Source organism: Polyodon spathula, chromosome 23 (genome assembly GCF_017654505.1).
Source record: "Polyodon spathula isolate WHYD16114869_AA chromosome 23, ASM1765450v1, whole genome shotgun sequence".
Lineage (NCBI taxonomy): Eukaryota > Metazoa > Chordata > Actinopteri > Acipenseriformes > Polyodontidae > Polyodon > Polyodon spathula.
In genome coordinates, this window is record NC_054556.1 from 25,124,518 (window position 1) to 25,148,242 (window position 23,725).

The following is a 23,725-nucleotide window of genomic DNA, read 5'->3' on the forward strand; positions in this document are numbered from 1 at the left end:
AATTGTAGTCTCTGCCACACAGCAAGGAGTACATCCAAGGTTGGATTGCCCTTGAAGGAGAGAAGCCACTAGCGCACAGCAGAAATGAAGAAAGAGCCAGAACACTTACCCTGCTCTCAGTGTGACAAGGTAATCCGTCTTCAGAAAGAGTGCTCAGTAATCCCTAAAGACAGGCTCCCCTGTAACACAAGAAACCAAGAAATTAGCACTCTAGAACTAGCATGAACAGGAACCCTTTCCAAGCTCTCACCAAGAGAAACCAATGCAAAACTAAGCGTACAAAATGTACCAGTTATTTTTCTCATCTCATAAGAAAAAAAATGGTCCAGATAATACTTTTGGAATAATATATGAGCAGAAATAATAACACATTGCCAGCCAATATTTATTCACTTGGGCAAGCATAAGTGTTTGTTCGATTAAAGGTATAGTTTTACCACATGCCTTTCTGGTACATGTGAGCTGAAAAATGATTGTACTAGTAGCTGGAATGCTAGAGGGAGTATGAATGCACAGGTACTTGTAATTAGCAGCAGCATAACCCTTCAGCACTACAAGGGTACGGAGCAGGGGTTACTGTTTACACAGTGGAGCTGTCCTGCCACCTGGGTGCTGAAATGCAGATATTAAGCCATAAAAAAAAAAACTACTTTAAACCACTCTTTGTCTCTTATCACAAGTGAAATACTTGCCAAAACTAAACCCCCATTTTTTTAAAGGTATTATTGTGTGGCTATCCTTTTTTTTTTTTTTTTTTTTTTTTTACATTTGGGGTCAAATCCCTGAGCCAAATTCCAGATGGATATTCCAGTTTTTGGCATCAGGAAAATAAATCTATTCTCCAAATTCCCTTGTGGCTTTATGTATAAAATCTCTTCTCTGCTATGCAAGTTGAATGTAGTGTTGTGAAAGATGCAGAGTCAGAAATCAGATGTTTATCTACAGGCAGCAGGTTTAATTAGGAATTCATTCATTTATTAATTCATTACAGAGAGAAACTGAGGAAACATCTTATTTTCAAATTGTCACTGCTGGCTTAGGCTAGACACATGTAATTAAATCATGGTGACAATGTAAAATTATCATCCACACATATGAAACACTCCATAGGACTTAATCCATAGGATTAAGAGATGCTGAAAGAAATTAAAATTAAAAACACAATCATCTACACGTATGGCTAACAGTTTTGCATCACCCTATAGAATTAACAAATTTTGCTTCATAAAGTCGAATGAAACCTGTTGAATAATGTTACATTAACTTTCTGAATTGCATACCGCTTTGTAGTTTTCCATATACTTAATGAAAAACTGACAAAAACTGGAAAATCTAACATAAAATACTGTACTACTATTATGGCTTCTGGTACACTTTTGCATTATCATTTTGTAGTTTCTTTGATTGCATGATGTTAAATAAAAGTTTTTATTTATTTATTTATTTATTTTTTAATTATTATCTCAATCCTAAAAGTTTCAAATCTTTAGGACAGAGCTGCATGTTAGATCTATGCTGTCCACTATTATTATACTTTAATGAGTGGTCAAGTCCTGTGTTTGACTCCTCAAACCACAAAGAGAGTGCGTGTGTCATAGTGAAGTGCACTACCTTAATCTGCACTGCATAGAAAAGGGCAAGGGATTTATTAAAGCTTATATCCTTTGAAACCAGAAACAACCCCATACTTTCTTTCTGTAAAGCAAGTGGTTTTCTTGACACACATACAAACACACAAGGATATGCACTGAACTGAAGGGAGATCATAGTTCTTCATTCAAATTGTCCAGCAAAAATAGCAACAAACACAAATAGCATCTTTACTTCCTTCTTTGATATTCGCATCATTGTTCATATAATGTATTTGAATCCCTAAAAGGAATGAGGTCAACTGAACATTGCAAGCTGATTTGCATATTCATGTAGTGTAAACTAGTTGAAACAAGTAAAAAGCAACCATGCCTGTACAATACAGATAGATACTGTACCATTCTGCATCTGGTTTTGTGTATGATCAGGGATCAATTAGTAATGTTGCTCAGGTCAATCTAGCATAACCAGACAGAAAAAAAAAACATTTCAGCTGCAGGCACTTTAAAGTAAAGCAAGGATGTGTCTCAGTATAACAGAATAAACAGTTAAGTGAATGGGTGCTATAATGCATTCAGTGTCATCACAAGGACCCAAGAAAGTTAATCTAGACAATGAGGAGACTAAACCAGTTTTATAAAAATACAAGCTTTCACGATGTCACTGGTCATCGGGTGGATGAGAAGAAACTGTTCACACATTGCAATACAACTTCAATAGAGTTCAGGTGCTTTAGGGCAACATTGTGTTCCTCTAGTCCAGACTGAGCATGGTGATTGTGTATGTCCTGCAATGTACGCATGTGCTCTCAATACAGTACATGACAGTACAGGCCTTCAGTATCCAGCGTTGTCACTTCCTTCAGTCTCACAGTCACTGGCATTGCTTGCAAAACATACAACCCTACTGCATTGTTACTCTTTCTACTTGAGCTGCTTTCACTTAACTTAGCTGACATGAGCAGAGATGGGAGTGCTGTAGTGTGCTAGAGATCTGCTTCTGTGGGAGTGTCAACAAGCCTGGCTCCCGGCTCCCTCCATTATTAAACACGCTACGCTCAGTCCATGGCTCGACGTGTGTGTGTGTGTGTGTCCTGTGGGATTACGCGTGTGCGTGTTCAAGGTATCTGTGCAAATGCAGACTAGCCTGCCCACTAAAAACACTCCCTCCATCTAGCTAGAGCAAGTCACATACAGTTCTGTGTTGCAGTGTGTGTCTGCTTGTGCATTTGAGAGCGTGCAATTGTATATGCATGTGTATGTGTTTGTGTACAGAATTCAAAACCAACAAACAGCTCTGTATCTATATCTCTATATGTATGTGTTAGTGTAGATAGATAGCTAGATAGCTAGATAGATAGATAGCTAGCTAGATAGATAGATAGATAGATAGATAGATAAATAGATAGATCCCTGTAAATATGGTATTTTGAAATAAACTGGTCATCTGTTTGTCCATTTGTTATCTACAGTTTTAAGCAGTGTTAATTTTTGCATAATGTATAAATCATTTTAAATGTGCAACTTCACACTACATTATTACGATACAGCGTGGGTTAATGTTTTATTCATCAATGTCAGAAAAGGACAAATCAGCATTTTAGCACAAATGTGAGAGATGACTGGAATACTGTACTTTTAATAAAAGCAATGGCTTTTTCAATTGCTTTAATATGCAGGTCTTGTTCTGCAAATATGCACAAAAATCCATTCATATCAAAACCCATTAGCACACTGAAAAAGTAAATGATATAGAAGTTCTGAGCCTTCAATGTGTAATGAGAATTACCCATGAATGAGTTGGAGGGATAATGACCTCCCAACATGTATCATTTTGAAGGATAATAATTCTCGACACACACACACAAGCATTGTGATGATGGAAATATATATATATATATTTTCCACTATTAAGATGGTTTTCTTCTACTGCAGAAAAATGTACAGCTCACAAAAAAAAGAAGCCTTCTTTTAAATTTTTCACCCAAATGACCCTGTCTCTGCCTATCTTCTGAGCTAGGACTCTAAGTTGTATGACTGCAGCTATTCTCTGTAATCAATGTGCTCTGCTGTGGACAGAAGGCAGTGCTGATGAGGGTTGGCAACAAAGCAAAAAGCTACACTGTTTCAAACAGGATTTCTGCTTCACTGAAATGACAGACCGGCATCTCTCAAAGGTCACAGAATTTATTCAGTTGTCCAAAAAATTGACCTTTTAAGAAACTGCGAGGTTTAGAGACAGGTTTAATATTTATCCACTTATTTATTTTATTTTATTTTCTCCAATGTGGTTGTAATCTGCAAGGAGCAACTCCAATGAATGTGAGAGCTGCACAATAAACAGGTGTGATAACCTTGGTTTTCTTAATAGAAAATATCTAAAATCTTAGTGGACCTAAATTATTCTTATTCTTGGGCATTTTTCAGAGAGAACTAAAATAATATACAGTATAAACCCAGAATAAAAGTGATCCTAAGATAACTGTTCCTTCATGCAACACGGTTATTTGTTGTAGTTCTTTTTACTGTTGCAACTGGCCCTTTTCCTTTGTGCTTCCAAAAAAGGCCCACAGTAATAGTTTCTTCGTATGTCACGATCCAGTGATATAAAGTGCATGCCCAGGGAGATACTGAGCGCAATTCTGCCGTGTCTGAGTGCAGTGGAAAGCAGCCTTAGTCTTGCCCATTGAAAAGTTCACCTGCTTAGATTCATTCAGAATGAGGTGCTGCCCCTGGTGCTGAAATCAAAATGTAGCATTCAATCTAGGTGCTGAAAGTTCAGGCTGGAATTAATCTCTTGTTCAAAAGCGTTCTGCTGTTAATTGCAATGGGACTGTCAGTTACTAGTGGTAATTGATCTCTTTCTACAGGTGACGGGTGTGTGTGTGTGTGTGTGTGTGTGTGTGTGTGTGTGTGTGTGTGTGTGTGTGTGTGTGTGTGTGTGTGTGTGTGTGTGTGTGTGTGTGTGTGTGTGTGTGTGTGTGTGTGTGTGTGTGTGTGTGTGTGTGTGTGTGTGTGTGTGAGTTGGTGCTATGAGAAGCAGGTTACCAATAGTACACATTACAGTAACAGATGTATTAAAGTTATTATTGGTTATACACAGGGAAGTAAGATTTACCCCACTTTATGTGAAAAACAAACTCTTCATAGGACCTATTCACAAAGCTTTTACTTCAATTTTGAAAGAATAGTCCTGAAATTGTTCTAGATTCTTGTTGATTTAAGTTATATGCATTCAAAATGTTACTTAATTAATCCAAACCACATACAAAAAAAGCAAAGTATTATATCCCTGAACCAAAAGAACCAAACATGTGCTAAAATTTGCACAAATATGGATCTAAATGCTTAAACACACACCTCCCTCCCCTGCTATCTGCGTCACAATGGGTGGAACAACACTGAAGCCCTGTAGAATTATTCTGACAGTAATGTCTTTTTTCACTCTACAGTACCTTGAAGACAAGAGACACTCACAGATCTAGCCCTGCGCAGATTAATGAAGGACTCAGTCAGCTGGAAAAAGGATTTAAAAACAGTGCCTGGAAATCCAGGACCCCTTGTCTTCTTGATCCCTGCTGCCAGCTGGATCCCTTCACTGCCCCCCACCCTCACTCTACAAAATCTGTATATGATTCAGGGTGACCCACACACCCCCCCCCCCCCCCCCCCCCCACCACCACCCCTTGAAACTGAAAAAACTTTGCACGAAACTTGAAGTAGATCTGTGATAGTCTAAACGACACTTGTGAGACACAGTGTCGAAGCTCTTCAGCACTGTTACCACGCAGCTTAATGATGAAGTCTTACCAGGCTGAATCACAGCACTAAATGTTCTCATTAAAAAGAATGAGTTGTTTGAAAATGCTAAATGTTTAATGACCTGGGATAGATGTGCAGAGCGAAACATTCTATGGGTAGATAGGGGGTGATGAAAAAAACAATTCTCCTAGATGAAAATACACACACAGACACCCCCCACTTCTCTAGTTTATTCATTCGCTGGCAGTATAGGCATGTATCTTATCATTCTTGAAGGAAAACAAAGCACGTTATATATGCTCAGATTAAATACTTTGGAAAGAAAACAGTGCAATGCAAATGTGCATGTTTGAGGTTAAACAACAACACAGTACAGAGCTGCCTAATACAGACTTTATTTTAATCCTTTAACAGCTGCTGTGCTAAATAATATTGCCCTCAGCACTGCAAAACATCCAGAGATTAAAATTTAAAGGCTGTGTTCAAGAGTCTTAATGACTATACACTCCAGTCTCCAAATCAATTTGTCTTTGAAAAAATGAGAACACAAGCTGTATTGATGTAACTTGATACATTATATTTAGACTTTTGCAGTTAGCAAAATTAAAGTTATCATAACAATAGAGAGAAAATGAAAGATAACACGTAAAAACACTCCAAAAAATTACAAAGCAGCCTGTCCCCAGAGCAGAATTGAATTTGAAAATTGGGCCCAGTGATTACTTATCACAGCTGTGCAATGCATCAGCACCATTGTGATGAAAAGAGCTACATGAAGCTCCACCAAGCCTGTGTTACAAGTTCCTTATTTAATTGCTTTCCACAGGGGAGCTTAGGTGTAAAGCGGTTTTCTTATTAAAAAAAAAAAAAAAAAAAAAACCCTTGCCAGTTTGCAAATCAACAGCACCTACCGCTGGCGTGTTATTTATAGAGTGAATTGCGGAGGTCAGTCATTCCAGAGCTGCAATCCTCGTAAACAATTCTCTGGCACCTGCGATTCTGACAACCTTGAAAATGACAAATGCAAACGGAGCCTAGGCAATGCAGACGCTGAGGTTCAGAGAAAGGAGACGAAGTGACACTAATACTAATGAGAACATGAAAAGCCATCACCATGCCCGTCTCGTGGGCTGCGCGAGAAACACAATTAGACGGCTGCTAGAAACAACGATTACGTTGAATTGCATTCCAAGCAGCTAACACTCTCAGCGCCCTCTTATCAGAATCCATTAAAAAATAAACAGATTTAAGCGAATGAGAACCTTTATCAAACATCGTCCACCTCAGCCAAAACAAACGCATTACACTCAAGGAAAAATGATGCATTTACTTGTTATTTGAAAGGCAATATTCACCTGCAATATGAGTAGGACGTCTGGTAAGGAAGTCTGTACTTTATTGCACTACCAGTAAAGCACTCAATACAGTCAGTAGAGGCTAGGGGACATGAACCTTAGAAAAGAGACGAATATTGCACACAATGCTTTCAATTACTCTCTTCATCTCTACAGCTACATCGGATGTAATGCAGACTATGAGTTTAATAATCGTAATGCACTGAAACTGTTAGCTGTCCATTTCATTCCAGTAGACTAATTTATTGATTCAAACTCTGCTCCGCAGCTATATCAAAATACAAATGATCCAGTCATTCTGACTTGTTAATATATTATGTTTAAGTGGGTGACAATTGAAAATACTGAGTCAGGACTATTGTCTATTTCATTTATGCACTGGCTAAACATTAATTGAAATCGTGATTCTATCAATTAACTGCTAAAGAACCAACCCCCCCAACGACAAGTGTATTAGCCAATGAGATGCAGAGAAATAAAAAGCCAGTTTTCTAAATAGCATTAATGTAAGGTTGTAAGGTTAAACATTTTTATAAAAACAACAGCATACCAGATTATACACAGATGTAATCCAGAGGTTTATAAGAGGCAATGAGTACATGAGTACAGTCTGGAAAAAGAGTCTGTAAAATTCAAGGCATTTATAGTGTTCACTATAGAGAGAGAGACAACTGGACAGGTGGACCTTGGTGTAAAACACACTGTACACTGGGCTACCTGGGACCCTCTGAGATTGCGGCAGTAGAAAAAAATCTAATAAATAAATAAATGTATACAGTAATTAAATAAATAAATAAGTGTGCTTACTTCACCCTTCAACTCTAAATTGCATGATGCACTCCAGCATTATATCCATTGTGGAATACCCTATCACCTGAACCATGTGAGGGGTGCAGGGTGTGCGGTCTCTGCGCTGAACTCTGGAATTAATAATATATATATATAAAACATGTATCTAAATCCCTAATTAGCCTGTTTATGTTACAGGAGCTAGCCGTTGCAGCTTGAGGCACAGCAGCATTGCACAGTCCACAGGGCCCATTGAATTAACATCCTTCAAGAACACTTGAGAACTTTTAATAGAATTCATTATACCGGAGACAGATTATTTCAACGTGGGCTGCATTGGGTTGCCAGGTGTTGCAGGCACTCTTTTAAATAAGCTATTTCACAAGGGGAGATACAGATAATTAGAGAACTGGATGAAACAAGCATTTAGCATTTCTTATACTGGAATTTCTTTCTGTATCAGATAAACACACAGCCCCTGCAGACCACTGTTTTTGGGTTGTTGGTTGTTTTAAATTTTATTTATTCCCCAATTATTTTCTCCCCAATTTATGATGTCCAATTACCTTCCCTAGGGAGAATTGAATGTCAGTGGGTGTTCAATTTAGTTTTTATTTTAAAGCTTAACTGTAAATATTATAATGAAACGTTTAAAGCTGCATGTGAACACTGAACTGTAATGATTTGTTAAAAATATAGACCCTTATTGTGTCCATCTGTCTGTTTGAAAATTGGCTTAAATTTTCACAAATCTTCTGCAAAGATTTATCATCGACCCGTTGACCTTTCTGATTCTATTAAGGTACCCAAACTGTTGCTTTTTAAACATTTTTTAAAAATCTATAAATTAACATAATCCGAGATTAGGAAGAACTTCAGTATTTAATGCATTTCATTTATTTGTGTTTTTCAAATGACTGCTAGCCATTTATAAAACATTAGTATTCGTTAAAAGAGTGCAATATGGTAATAGATTTTATAATAAATGAATCACATTTATGACTGCCGCCATTAAGCATAGGCATTGGTACGTTTCACACAAAACTAAACAAGCACAGTACAGTACATTTAAACAACTTGCATATTGGACATTGACGTGTTCTTTAAGGAGATTTCAAGTGATAATATTAAAACAATTAACACAACTAACTGTTTCAAATTGTATTCCTTTGGAAATTTCATTTCAAAATTCATTTTCAACTTACAAAAACATATCTTGCTTTTGAATAAAAATTATTAACCAACACATTCTTCCTTTTATTCAGTTGCGTCTAATCTAGCTGTCAATGCTCATCAGAATGAAGGCTAATGCAATTATAATTAAGGATGAAACAAGTCTATTTTAAAAGCTTATAAATAACAGCATTTGGATTAGTGACACATTCCCATGGGTATATACACTTGTACCTCAATCTGATGAACGCTCTGAAGGGATAACACATGGCATACAAATGAGAGCATAAAGCACTACCTCCAGTAACTGACATATTTAACAATTGCATATGCAAAGTGTAATTACATGGAGGTGACTGGTTCCTAAGATATACATTTCTTTAAACTGAGTAAGACCAACTGAAAAAGAAAATCTCAGTATCAGTAATGGGAAGGATATTGCAAAAGTGTGTACCACATTTCACAGTCCCCTAGATCCTTCCCTCTCATGGAAACTAGCACCAGTGGTGGAGCAATAGCAGGTGGATCTGCACTCGGGCCCACACACTCAGAGCTGTAGCCGCCTGTGTGTGGTGCCAGTAATTCAGATTGTATCCTCCCTCATTTCAACAGGTATCGCTATTGTCTTAATTATCCTAACTTTTTTCCCCCGGAGGCTGGTACGAGGCACGTCTTTATGGAAGGTTTTGGGGTACTACACAGACATTTGCAGTTATATTCTGTGTGCGCGATTCATCCTGTAGTTTAGATGCTATTGGGTGCTGCTGCGGGCACCAAAATAAACTACAGCAAATCAACACATCTGCATTTCTGATTAATAAATAAATAAATAAATAAAGAAGAAGAAGAAGAAGAAGAAGAAGAAGAAGAAGAAGAAGAAGAAGAAGAAGAAGAAGAAGAAGAAGAAGAAGAAGAAGAAGAAGAAGTTTCCTGTGTGAGATAATTTCTGCAAATGCCAGTGCAGAATTGTGAATTCTGTAATAATTTCTGTGTTTGCAGAATTGGGGAATCCTGGTAGGGTTAGTGATTAAACCTATTCGTTTATGATTAAAAAATAGTGTAGTATTGGATGTAAAGATGAACGCAGAATAAAATAAAGCAGACAAGTAGAAAAAGTTCTTGTTACACTGGTTCATAGATGCTAACATTCTGAAAATTAAACATAGTTCAATATTGAACACTTGATTTGGTGTGTTTGATGTTTATAAATAAGGGTTAAATTAATGTTTGGGGAGGGGGGCCCTCAATAAGTTCCTGCAGTGGAGCCCACCTTCCTCTTCCTCCGCCACTGCCTCGCCCCTCACAGGGACTCCTAAGGTCTCAGTCTGAGGTATTGAATAAATACATGTATAAAAAAGGTTGCCCTGCCTGTATACTCAGCTTGACAAACATAATTCAGGACTGAGAGGGTTAGCACCCTTAGCAAATGTAATGTGCACAGGGCTGTGGCGTGCAAACACAGCAGAGCGGTCTGAATGTGACCCGCAAGGATCTGTGAAAACCAACAGCATGCGTCTGCTGGAGACCAAAGAGCTGACACACAGGAGGTGATGATCAGAGAGGCAGAGAAGAGAAACACCAGGAACTGGCAAAATCAAAAAACCTCAGAGTCAGGGAAATTAGGAGTGCTTGTGGAGGAGGGAATTTAGAGTAAAGAACAATGCAATAGTGGTGCAAGATAGAGCTAGATTGACACAAGAAAGCATGTCACCCACAGATCAGTAAAGAAAAAGAAAAATGTTGTGGTCTGACAGCAGTTATGTAATTTTGAATATTTGTATCATCTTATTCAGGTGGGGAATTGTGCAATAGTAATAGCACTGAGAATTAACACACAAAAATATTATTATTATTATTATTATTATTATTAGTATTATTTATTATTATTATTATTATTATTATTATTATTTTGCTTGGCATTGAAAAAGTTATGGCATAGGTATCCCTCTATCTTTATGACTCCGTACTGACTACTAGAACAGCAAGTCAAATCCAAGATGGCTTTGTAGATGTCTGTTGTTTAGTTCTTTTCAATTTGATTTTAAAATGGTTCAAAAATATAAAATGAAAACAGCTGGGACATTTGATCTGAAAAATATTTAGTCCGGGGCAAACATGCTTCCTGGAATTGATTTCGGCAAGAGAACTCAAACTCACACAGAGAAAAGGGCTCCAACAGCCCAGTCAGAAATAAATGCTATTTATTTTGAGTAGACCTGCCGCAGTGTCCATTCCATGTGAACGGCTATTGCTGTAAACTATTTTTTAAGAGAATGGACCGATATTTTTTGCCTTCCCTTATAAAGGTTGCCCATAGTAAAGTGTAATAAAGCATAGTGAAATGAGGCATAGGGAAGCATTGTAAAGCACAGAAAGGTATTGGAAAGCATAATAAAAAAACATGGCAAACCAGGGTAAGCTATATAAGCATGTGAAAAGCATAGGAAAAGTGCAAAATCCCATGATTTTATAAGGGTATTACAGTTTAGCAAGATAAACCACATGGATAATTACAGAGTGTAAATGGCTTTCTGATGTGGTGACTGCCAAAGAGAGCAATCAGCACTGGCAGCAATTCACATTCAGTTAGCACGGCTTCATCTTCACAGGAATGTACGAGGAGACTATCAAGACTGAAGCAAAGTGAACAGCTCCTTACAGACACATACCATGCTATCATCACAGCACTCTGCTCAATATTCACACTCAGAATGCCATTTCCGGGCTGGGCATTCTGAGGGTTCCTGCTGCTTGATCGCTTTCAGATCGGCACAAGCTTTCCTCATATCAAGACTTCACATTTCAGTTGGCTTTTTGCATGCAGAGTTATCCCAGCTGGAAAGCACTGTAGTCCATACTGAAGATTGTTTATAGCATGTGCATATTCATATTCTTTTGATTCCTACCTGTTTAATACCCTTTTGTGTGCCGTCTGTATAGCACACTCTGACATTCTGCTGTGCTTTTTTTTAAAAATCTATTATGTTTATTTTGAACTGCAATGCCTGGCACTTCTGCTTGAGATCCTGCCAGATATGAGGCACTGCTACTGAGGCTACTCCTCTTACAAAATAATGTTTTATGCAACCGCACTGCAATGGTATGCTGCACTAAGAGGTATGAGCTATTGGAAGGGTTTCACTTTCTTGGTGTAAATCCCCAGTGACTCATCCAGCACAGGCACTACTGAGCTGGGTATAGGGTAAGAAGATCAGAAGCTCTCTAGTGTGAATCTTGGCAGTGCTGAGCTGCAATCTTGGCTGCCCACAAATGGGTTGGAGTTTATGATGGGCAGGGAATAACTTGCTTAGTTGTGCTTCTGAAACTGCTAATCTTTTCGTTCAGGGTTCAATTGCTTTGGTAACATCTCTTATTTCTGTTCAGCAGGAGAAAAGAGGGGATTGGCTTGAAAAGAGGCCACGAGCTTGAAAAGTGGCAAATTGCTTGTTGGTCTTTAAGGACCTTTGATCAGAAAATTGGGTTTCAAATTGGGCTGAAAAATGATTAAATCAAATATATCATAAACAAACAAACAAATAAAATCGACAGCATCGGCAAGGCGTGGCATGTGTGTTTTAATGTGGATTAAAAGCTAATTGTATATCAGCTCGAGTTTTTGTATGTTTGTTTACACATTGGTGTGAATGGAATTACTTTATTTGTCTAGATATTTGATAGAATAGGGTAGTGCCATGAAGTCATAAAAGCATGGCTGTAGGTGTGGATTGAATTAATCTCATAGAGAGTCCCAACCCAAGTCCTGACCAGGCCCGATCTTGCATAGCTCTGAGATACTGCTGCAGGCTAACTATATAATATTCCTGCTTGCTGTGGAATGCTGTGAAGCACATATGCTGATCAAATTAATTTGCCAATGCTATGATTTTTCTTAGCTATCTATTTTCCTTGCTCGGGTACAGAGAATAAACCAGATGGCTGAGGAGATTCTGTAGAGCGTTTTACATGTAAATCCATCTTTTTGATGAAAGCCTCTTTATTGTCTTCTTAACGTGAAAAATAATACTGAACCCTTTCTGAATGGTTAACTAATTTAAGTCTGTCTCAGACATCTTGCAGCCTTGCATTTGAATTACAAGTACTCCCCCTACAAGGATAATGCTTAGAAATGACAAGAGATTGACATCATAAAAATGCTAGATAATGTGGATAATTGCCATTGCAGTTCTCATTCTTATAAGCTTCCCTCAGTCCCAGGCATGCTTGTTATCTAGACACACAAAAATAAATATCTAACATCAAATAAAAAATTAACATATGGTAAACACACACACAAATGCCATTTTCTTACACTGAAGACTTCCACGAGACTTACACTGTTTAGATCAATTGAATATTGACTTGCTACCTTTGCTATATACCGGTCATGAGAACTGACACTGTATTGCTATTGTATTTCAAAACCAGTCGGATTGATATTGTAATAAGGGGCCAGCAGCACACAATAGGAAGCTTTGAGAAAGAGCAGAGAGGGAAATGATTACTGAGAGCAGAAACACCAGGCGATCAAACTAACACAGCTGAGTACAACAGCAGGGTACCCTGACCTGACAGCTGCCAGCAATCAAAGGCACATGACAGGCATCGCTAGCATACGTCTGCATGGATGATCTCTTAGTTATATCATTGCTCTGGATCTGCTATGGTGTATCCCTTAGTTATAACACTGTCCTCATGGCCTACCATTGCATTACGATTTACAAATGTGAATATGTATTTGATCATATTTGAAACATATGTCCACCCCACCAACCCCTTCTTCCTAATCTCTGGTCACTTACGGTACATAATCCAGAGGGGAGGTGAATTTGAATTGATTTGTATACCCGGGTCTCCCAATCTTGCTGTGTGAAAGTACAGTGAACTCAAAGCGACCTGCTGTCAGACAGAAACTGCAAAATGTTTGAGAGCTCAATGTAAAGCAACAGAAGCAGAAGAACAAGGGAATTTCATGATTTCATGAGAACATCAATTGCAATGTCCCTTGTGTGAACTTGTCAGGTCACTTTTTGATGCCTTTTAATTATTTCTTAAACATTGACAACTAAAACTGTCCTGTTCCACACTACTGACACTGTACTAAATAAACCCAAAACTATCCAAGGCATGCAGGATGGATGCTGCCCTAGATACTGTCTGTGCCCCTGCTTGTGAAGCCATGGGAGTGAATGTATAGCAAACTGAAACCTGGTCAAGTGCTCTAAAGACAGGTCTAAAGAGAGTTGTGTGGCCGGCAATAGCAGACTGTGAGAACAGCTTGCTGAGTCTGGAATTCACTGTGGAACATGTGCATTGTGTCACTAATAACCTTTACAGCAATTTACTTTGTAATACACTGTCTACCTAGCCAGGGGGTCAGATATGCTGGGTATCTGTGGGGAGAGATGTCTGTGAATTACACACTCCCCCCAGCCAGGAGGTCTAGATGGCTGTATGGCTTCAACAATTCAGACGTCTGCACAAGACAGTGCTTCTCTCCCTTTACTCCCTACCGTGTTTCATTTGAGCACAGGCCTGCCCTGTATTTATTAATTAATCTGATGGTTTACAGGTAATTGCGACACTCAAACGAGAGCTAACCTCAGAGCATGTTATCAGCTTATTCTTCTCTCTCTCTCTCTCTCTCTCTCTCTCTCTCTCTCTCTCTATTGGATAGTTCAAATGCGGGATTTCTCATTACCCCGGCGAAGATGATGTTTGCAAATTGACATCTCTCTGCAGGAGCTGGGCTGCAAAGCAGGGACAATAGCAGCGACACGTACAAAAAAACAATAAAAAAATAACAACCTGCCACAGGAAGATTCATGATTACAATGAAGATTGGCCACCTTGATCTTATTCAGGGCACTAACAAGACCTGTTACTGAAGATTAACTAGTGCTGCAATTACATTTTAATGGGAGTCCTACACTTTGATCTACCTTGGCAAGGTTTAGAATTATCCTGGGTAATTTTGAGACTCAAATGTTTTCTCTTTTTAGGCTTAAGAAAAAAATAATAAAGGCTCACAATGGTCAGGAAGAAGTATCTACTCTCCTGATAACTGCTAACTCTGTTCTACAAAAGTACTTTGTGATCATCCTAAATAGGATCCAGCATTACTGTCATGGTCTGGATAGATCGTTTAAGCCAAGTCTTGCAATAACCCTCTGGTTGTTATTGGGACAGTATGCATTTGTTTGTGATTAATGGATGTCCACATCAGTTATATACTGAACACGTTGACAGACAAACTCGGAAATAACAGCCCTGTAAAATGAATTTGAGCGTTCTCCAAACACTGCTCAATTGTATTACGATTCCGGTTTTGAAAATTCATAAAGTGCAAACAAGTGTTCATGTGGGTTTACAGTAATTTAATAAGTCACTGACTGTAATATACACTCTTTTGGATGGCACCCTGCCCTTTAAAAACCTCTTGAAAGCTCCTGATAATTTCAACAAGGTCTGTTCAAACTTGTTAAGTGAAAAAGAAAATTATAACAGAAATCATTTAGTGCAGATGAGCAGCCAGAACTAAGTTGCACAAAATGATCCTACAAAGGATGCATTAACTTATACTAGAGTACCACTGATTGGGTCTAAAGATGCAAGCTAAATTGACAGAATCACAAATTAAAAAAAGAACCCACCCAGAACGATTACAAAATTACAACATTTTCAAGAGATTTAGGCTCCAAACTCCATTAAGATGTAATTTAAGCACTTGTGGCTTCAATGGCACCCTGCCTATGCCCTGGGACACTACAGATCCTGTCCAGTACAAACTTCAAGTAGTATTCACTGCTTTGCTGAAGGAAGTACTTTTAAAATCATTGCACCCTGAGCAAATCTTTTTAAAAACTCCAAACGCCCACGGCCAACCGTACAGGTCTTCTCTAAAAATCTGTGAAGAAAAACTTATTCTGGAAGCAGCAGGAAATCAAAGGCACTTCATTTACGAGGAAGATGCTTTTCGGTTCCTTTTACACTTTTTTTTAAGACTTTTATTTGGCAACATTGCATCTGTAACAGAGCAGTTCAAAGGTACTGTACTAAAGGAATGATCTTACAGCCTAAATGCTTGTTTACACATACTAAAAGCATCCTTTTCCAAATCAGTTGTCTTTTCTATTCATTACAGAAAAGTACACATTGTATGAAACTATCATTGCATGTAATTGTTATTCCTTTGTGGCAGTAATACCACTGCTTTTCATTCAATTCAGCTGGGTAAATATGCATTTTAAAATCTAAGGAGCACATTTTCTGCACTAGTCAAACAAGACATACTTGTTATTCTAATAATTGCTGCTGTGGGCTAGATTCTCAAATCTCTTTATTCCAAAATACCCGGAGTGGTAGGTTTGGGTCACAGGGGTGGTTGTTTGTAACAAAATACTTTTAGAATCTTATCTGTCCCTTAAAAGATGTCACATGTGCAGTTTTGAAAGAAACACATGATATCGCAAAAATACCCTGTATTTTCATTTTAAATCATTATATTTGGTACTGCACTTGTTAAAAAAATATATGCAACATATATAATGAATGGCTGTGGTGGAAAATGTGTGGAACTATTTTCTTATTTGTTTTAGAATTGAAATGTTCCTTTCCAAAAAAGCACTATTAACGATTTGGAGTGAGAAGCTTTGAGAATCTGTCTTTGTGTGCTTGATCCTGGTCTGTACCTACAGGAGACTCATCAATGTCTCGAAGGTGATGCTGTAAGAGTGAGACTGAAGAATGTGCTGCAGGGTTCAGCTTCCACAGGACAAACTGCTGACAGTAAAACACCTTGATCAGCCCTGGCTCTCTCTCTCTCTTGTTGTTTTTCGCACACGCTGTACAGATTCCATATAAATCATTTGAAAACTATTTCACGCACCATTTGCTACCCATAAATAATGGATCGGAATCGTTTTCACTTACATCTGGGTTTTGGCATTTGTTAATCGCAAAAAATGCTAATCTTTCTGGTGATGCAGTGTGGGTAGCTGATCTGACGATCTGTTTGGAGATAGATGTGCAGGAAGGCAGACAGACAGAAGCCAGCTCACTGAAAAATTAAGAGAATTATTTTAAAATCCCCATATTGGTTATTTCCTCCCTGCATCAGACATGTCTGTTTTTGGTTTGTTATTTTATATAGGTTCTAACTGAACTTATAGATAATACAATGTCTGTTGTCGTGTTCTGTGGTCATGTTCCATGGTCGTGTTCCATGGTCGTGTTCTGTGGTCGTGTTCCGTGGTCATGTTCCATGGTCATGTTCCGTGGTCATTTAACTTGAGGTGCCTCTAATGCATCTTAGAAAACCCTGTTGCTTCTAATTATATTTCAGAAACAGCAGCGTGGTTCTGCACTCAGACACACTAAGCAAGGACAGCACCTAGTCAGTGAGATCCATTGACACATGATGAAGAGAAACAGTCGACTTTGACTCCTTATCCCGTGGAAAGCCAATAAAATCACCTTGTGGAATCCTCAGGGAAGACTGGCAACTTTGCACAGCCAGCATTCAAACCTGCCGTCCCTGACTGCATGACTCAGCCTGCATACCAAGCGATCGTGCCTTTACCAGGTGAGCCCCACAGGGATAGAAATCTGTTTCAATTGTGACTATGGGATATCAGTGGTTGACAGAAAACAAGAAATTCAATAGAAAGGGTAGACAATGTTCACAAAAAAAAAGCGTCCCAGCTTTGATTTGTGTTTCCTACAGCATACGATAGTATGAATGGCGACACAGACAAATACCTTTTATGGCCAAGAGCATGCCATTTGGGAGCTTTTGTTGTTTTGAATTTCAAGGGGGCAGAGATCTGAATCAATAACTCATTTCTACACATGGGGCTGTACATTCAAACTGAATGAATGGACGAGGGCAAGTCATTCGAGCAAGCATGCCGCTGGATCTGTCTGAAAACCAAGCCCATTGAATTCATGCACTCACTCATAAGGAATTCTAAATCAAAAGCCTTTTGTACAGTAATTGCAGTGACTCATATTAATGCACATGATTAAACCAAATCACCTGGACGACCCAGCTAGATCAGGGATAGCAGTTCATTTTCTTGAGATCATAATTTCTGAGACAGTTAAAGGGGTTATTATTCTATAAACCTGTGGTCCACTTTCATATACGGTAGGTCTCATACGTACAGTTCTGAAAACGACAAGAATCTGTTCTTAGATTTTCTATAATATATATATTTTATATATATATATATATATATATATATATATATATATATATATATATATATACACACACACACACACATACTGTATATCTGGTAACATCCTAGGTTAAGGAAAGCTCTTAGTTTGCATTGCTTATTTTATTGTGTTCTGTTCTCATCAGCAGATAAGATCCTATAAGAGCCATAGAATTGCTTCATTAGTCTTTTAAAGCAGCTAAAGTTGGATCATTATATTAACCGCACTAACTGCAGCAGAAAACCAAAAAAAAAAAAAAAAAGAAATTATGTTTTGCAAATTAACTGGACAGGACACATACTAGAACCATTCTAAAGTATGTTCTGCTAATTCAATTGAGGTTCATTCCATTTGAAATTCTTTATCAGCCCGTCTCTGCATGTCTGCATATGTTCCCTTCATTACTAATGGTCTGGTAGATTGGGATAAAATCATACCGATAGATCTGAACTAATCAAAGATTACACCGACAAGAGCTCTCCTCGTACATTTCTAGTGTTTTCAACTTTTAAAAAATCTGTTACACTTCTAGCAGAACCAAACCAAATTTAGAAAATTTAAAAGGCTTGGCGATATTGAGCTCCTTCATAACTAAACAACACTATGTTTATATAAATGTATATATTTATGTGTATATGCTTATATGTTTGTTCATAACAGGTACTGTATCTTTTGTTGTATGTATGTGCTGGATGTGTTTGTTTTTGGAATTATTACGAGACATTATGCTGTGTTGTTACACAACTTGGATAAATGTTTTACAGTCAGATGTTACTCAGTATCTACAGAGTAGCATTCATTACCACACTGTGATATAGTTTAATAATGATCGCTGTAGAATTGTATTATATGGTAGTTTCTTTTGGTTTTAATCCACTGTCTTGTCCATTGTGACAACACTTGCAACAGCTTTTAAATACAATAACATTTCTGTCAAAGGTTGAAAAAAATCATGTGAGGGACATCCAGCACAGAAGTGTGTGCTATAGGTATATGTTACTAATGCCACTTAAAATCAAATTAAAAATGTATAGTTTTAATGATACTTTAAAAAAAAAATCTACTGCATAATGTGTCATGCTAATGCAAACCACAGCTTCTGGTCTGCAAGATATTCAATCTGTATGTTAAACTCAGACACTAAAGGCAGAGCAAAGCAATACCATCCCAGTGCAGCTTCTCATTCAGACACTGTGATACACAATGTACAGATTTAAGTGGCCTTGCGCTGCAAGTCACAGAATATTACAATTTGAATTAGCGTTGATCCCTGGTATCTGGATTGACTTTTCCCATACTGTTAACAGAGACAAAGCACAGATACCCAGACAGAATGTCTATTCAGCACATTAAGATTTTTCAATTACTGGACATACTCTTGTCAAAGTCCTCCACCAATTTTACTGCATGTTAGCATTTTTACAACAGCAACAGTAGGGACACTTTGCTGAGGATATTATCTCTCCTCCTACATGAATACTTGTTTTATTCATGTAAAAAAATGACAATATGTATGTATTTATGGAAATGTATACTGTACTATTAATACAATAAATTACACAAAGGCAAAAGTACTCAAGTACTCCACAAAGACCCATCAACTCTCAGCCCCTCACCCTCCTTCAGTCTGTAAGTTCCCTAAATCCTCCACACCTGTAACACAGCCTGACTCTAAATCTGTTCCCCCCAAAACCTCACTCTAAAAACCCCACTACTCTCCCTCAATCTGTACCCCCAAACCTCACTGTAAAAAAACACTACTCTCCCTCAGTCTGTACCCCCAAACCTCACTGTCAAAAAACACTACTCTCCCTCAATCTGTACCCCCAAACCCCAGTGTAAAAAAACACCACTCTCCCTCAATCTGTACCCCAAACCTCACTGTAAAAAACCACTACTCTCCCTCAATCTGTACCCCCAAACCTCACTGTCAAAAAACACTACTCTCCCTCAATCTGTACCCCCAAACCCCAGTGTAAAAAAACACCACTCTCCCTCAATCTGTACCCCAAACCTCAAACCACTACACTGTAAAAAAACACTACTCTCCCTCAATCTGTAACCCCAAACCTCACTGTCAAAAAACACTACTCTCCCTCAATCTGTACCCCAAACCTCACTGTAAAAAACCCACCACTCTCCCTCAATCTGTACCCCTCTATACTCTCCCTATACCCCCAACTCTCCCTAATTGTGTAGCTTTTAACATTGTAATGGCTCTCTCATTTAATATTCTACTGCTTGTCCAACCTGAAGGACTGTAGGAGAGCCAACATGAATTATTTAACACTCAACACTGAGACACACCTTGAATTGGTCAGATTATGCTATGAGATTCACCAGAACCCTAATATCCCCACCTCCAAGCCCCGGAACTGAATCATTCATTCTTCCCACATGTCCTTTGGAACAGTGAGCTACACGTCCGGGAGATTATTCAGAATGTAAGCAGCTTTTCAGCAAGAGGTCTGAAACACTGTTTGTTCTAATTTCCCTCAATAGATTAAAGACTTCCTTCCTCAAAGACTGACATCAAGGCTCTTGCAAGGGCAAACCCAAGATGAATGGATCTGCATCTGCCTGTGCTTGAAAGAACATGCAGTGCACACGCTACAGTATTGTCCTAGGTCTCTAGCAGGAGCCATTTCAAAAGGGTGAAATTATTAACATGTTGTTTATTTCCACTGTTTCCATGCAGGGATTAAAGACCTAATTAAGACTGTGAACACATTTTAGTTCTTATAAATTGCAAATATCGTCTGCTTGTTATTTTGCTCTGCACATCCGTTACCTCTCAAAAGGTTTTCAGGCAAATCCATCATATTCTAGTTCTGTTTCTGACCAATTCAAGAATGGGTATACTGTGCAACCACATCATTGTAGAATATTACAATAGGCTTGTACTGTTCCAGAGAAAGGCACAGCACTGATTGCGATTCCCATCTGTGATGTTATTTAACACAAGCAAATCTCATAAAAACTCAGCAACTGTTTTTTGTTTGTTTGTTTTGTTTTGTGTGCTTGTTTGTTTGTTTGTTTTTTTGGAGGGGGGGGGGGGGTAGTCTCAATTTCCACATTACAAATTAAAATATGCAATTCTTATTTTATAGAAATGGCAATAGGACCATAGGTTGACATATAGGCATATTCAGCATCAGGTTTGACACAGTATGATATCATGTCACATGCAGTACTACGTATATTGCTGTTAGTTTACCTCAAGGCTTGAACAGTGATGAAAGAGGGAAACGGTATGACGTAAGAGATGGAGAAAAAAAACGAATAATCAATGCTGTGCTGTTGAATGAATGAAAGAATGACTGATGAGAGGAAAGGGAGGGAGGGAGAATGAACAATATGAAGAAAGAAAGAAAGAAAGAAAGAAAGAAAGAAAGAAAGAAAGAAAGAAAGAATCTAATATAACCTTATATTCACATACAATGCGTTCCCTCTGTGTTAACTATACAAGCAATATAAAAAAAAAACAACCTTTTTTTATTCCGCTCTTCTCGGGCTATAGACGACGCCCCCTCTTGGCCTGGCCGTGTTTACTTTGACATTTGTAGGTGCAAGAACCAATGCAGACTGCTTCCCTCTCACACATCCTCTTTAAGTGCATCATGCAACCACGGCACTGCAATCACATTGAAGTGTTAACCCTCACCAGGGTTATCATATATATATAAGGTTTTAAAAGAGACCCGAGAATGATCCAGCAGCGCTGGAAACGTTAATGCAATTCTAATTTGAGTCAATGCCAAAATCCTGGTTACCGTCCCTCTCCTCTCGTTATCACACTGGACTAGTCCAGTGTATGGCAATTTTACGCCAATGGACAGTGTTTGGGATCAGCACCTCCTCAGCCCTTTTACCCATGAATGATGTTAAAATGGCCAGATGTCATGGGATCCCCGGGACCCCCCGCCCCACCCCCAGCTCGCCCAATCATCAAATAATTTTCAACTAAATCGAAACAAAATCCTGATTCAAACGACGAGATCTGGTGCATTTCAAGTACGGGTTCTTCTAATGTAACTGGCTTTGTCGTCTCCCCTCCCCTTTCTGGCACGCTCTAGGAATACAAATAAATAAACACTTAGATGTATAAACGCAATCCGCGCACCCGCGTAGTCTCTTTTGCAATTATGCGAGCCGGCTGTCTGTATCGCATTGCTGTTTCCCTTGATCAGTTTCTATAGATTGTATTGCATTAAGTTGAAAAAAAAAAACAAATGTTAAACCACAAACATCTGAGCATCACCCGTACAGAGAACACGGTCTGGCTTTATAACCTGAGCAGACCATCACGTTTCGCAAAATGTACAAATGCAGCAAATATAGAAATGTAAACAGGGTTCAGTGAAATAACTAAATGCTTACCTTGGCTTCCGAATCAAAGATGAGAATTTAAACAGGCGTTTGTTTTTATCCTATAACGGTTACCAATGCTTCCCAAATATTGTAATTTTAAAAAAAGAAAACAAAAAACAATAACAATCATAAAAAAATTAAATAAAAACAGGCTCAGTGCGTTTTGTTGTCTTCCGTGCTGTATTGTTGTTCTCTCTTTCTCTGTCTCTGTCAAACGCCTTGTTGAGAGATGTTTGAGCCCCGGTCCACAGTGATCCCCATCGCTGTGCGGCTTACTCAGATTTGCGGCGACCAGACAGAGCTATGTGAAGCAGGGAGGCAGGCAGGTTGTGATGCTGCAGCACGCAGCGGTCCCCTAGGATCCCGATCGAGTGAGCAGCGTGGAGGAGAGATGCAGGAAAACAGGGCTGCACGCAAAAAACGGGACGGCGTTACACTGGAGGACCGGAGCCGGAGTTTTCAGGACCCTGGACAGCGAGGAACACACACGCACGCTTTTCAAAACGGGAGAGCAATTAATAAGTCGCGCTGTCATTCAACATCTTATTTTAGAATTATGGACACCCAAGGTATGTTTTTTTTAAGATCCAAACTAATCTGTATCCACACTGTTAATACATTCTGTAAAACTGCATAATGCAGCAGTGTAGCTTTAACATACTGTGCTCAGTACAAAATAAAGTTATCATTGCGTACACTTTATTGAAGCAGTGCATGTGGCCTAATTCAGACACTACTATTTCCATACTGCCCTTTTGAAAATCACTATGATCTTATATTGTAATATACGTGACTTACCAGAGGTGTAGCTGGACTGTAACTTTATAGTGATATATAATGCCAGTCACAATCCAGTTTTAATAAACTGAACAAGCCAGGCAGCCAGTGGGTTAAAGAGGTTCGTGGTTATAATGCAGGAGGCAGCTGCCTAACTCACATTATTTACCCATCATTTCTTTTTTCAGTTAGAGTGAAATCTTACATGCCTACTGCTGCTTGTGACCAGAGCAGAAAAAACAGCAAGCACCAGTCTAGAATTTATGACATTGTGAGCCTTTTAGTTTGTTTTGTCATAGCTATTTGTTTATATTGTCATTGAGATGGTCTTTTTAGTGTTGGCTAGTGCCCAAACCAGATTCATTAACACTAACTAATTAACACATGAAGCAAATCAATGAATGAATTACATAATAAACGCACCCAAGCTGGAGTTTAAACAATATCTGAATGTGCAGATTCAGAAGGTGGCTCACGACTGCAGTGGCCTGCCAGCTTGTTTGCATGCTAATGTTATTGTTTCTGGCTGCATCTCGATTGGTTTTTGTTGCAATGCTGGTGGAGTGCCGGCTGCGCTCTTTTAGTCATGCAACTTCTCTGCTGCAGTTGTCTGCCCTCCTGGAAAGCAAAATGAGTTTCATTCTAGCGAAGAGCAGAACACTATTGTTAAGAGTTTCCTATTACTGCTAC

The 23,725-nt window shown here is 38.6% G+C and overlaps 1 protein-coding gene across 5 annotated transcripts in view; it reads right to left on the reverse strand.

The window, feature by feature from the left end:
- LOC121298177 (disks large-associated protein 4-like) overlaps positions 1 to 22,631 on the reverse strand; it is a 97,211-nt gene extending 74,580 nt beyond the window's left edge. For 2 of the 5 annotated variants that reach the window (XM_041225101.1, XM_041225102.1), the window contains exons 1-2: positions 22,268 to 22,629; positions 110 to 179 (exon numbers count right to left, since the gene is read on the reverse strand). The gene's annotated coding sequence lies outside the window, so the exon portion shown is untranslated. Of the gene's footprint in view, positions 1 to 109; positions 180 to 22,267 lie in introns of all 5 variants that reach the window. The other 3 variants (XM_041225103.1, XM_041225104.1, XM_041225105.1) reach the window with 2 other exon arrangements.
- Positions 22,632 to 23,725: the final 1,094 nt, after the last annotated feature.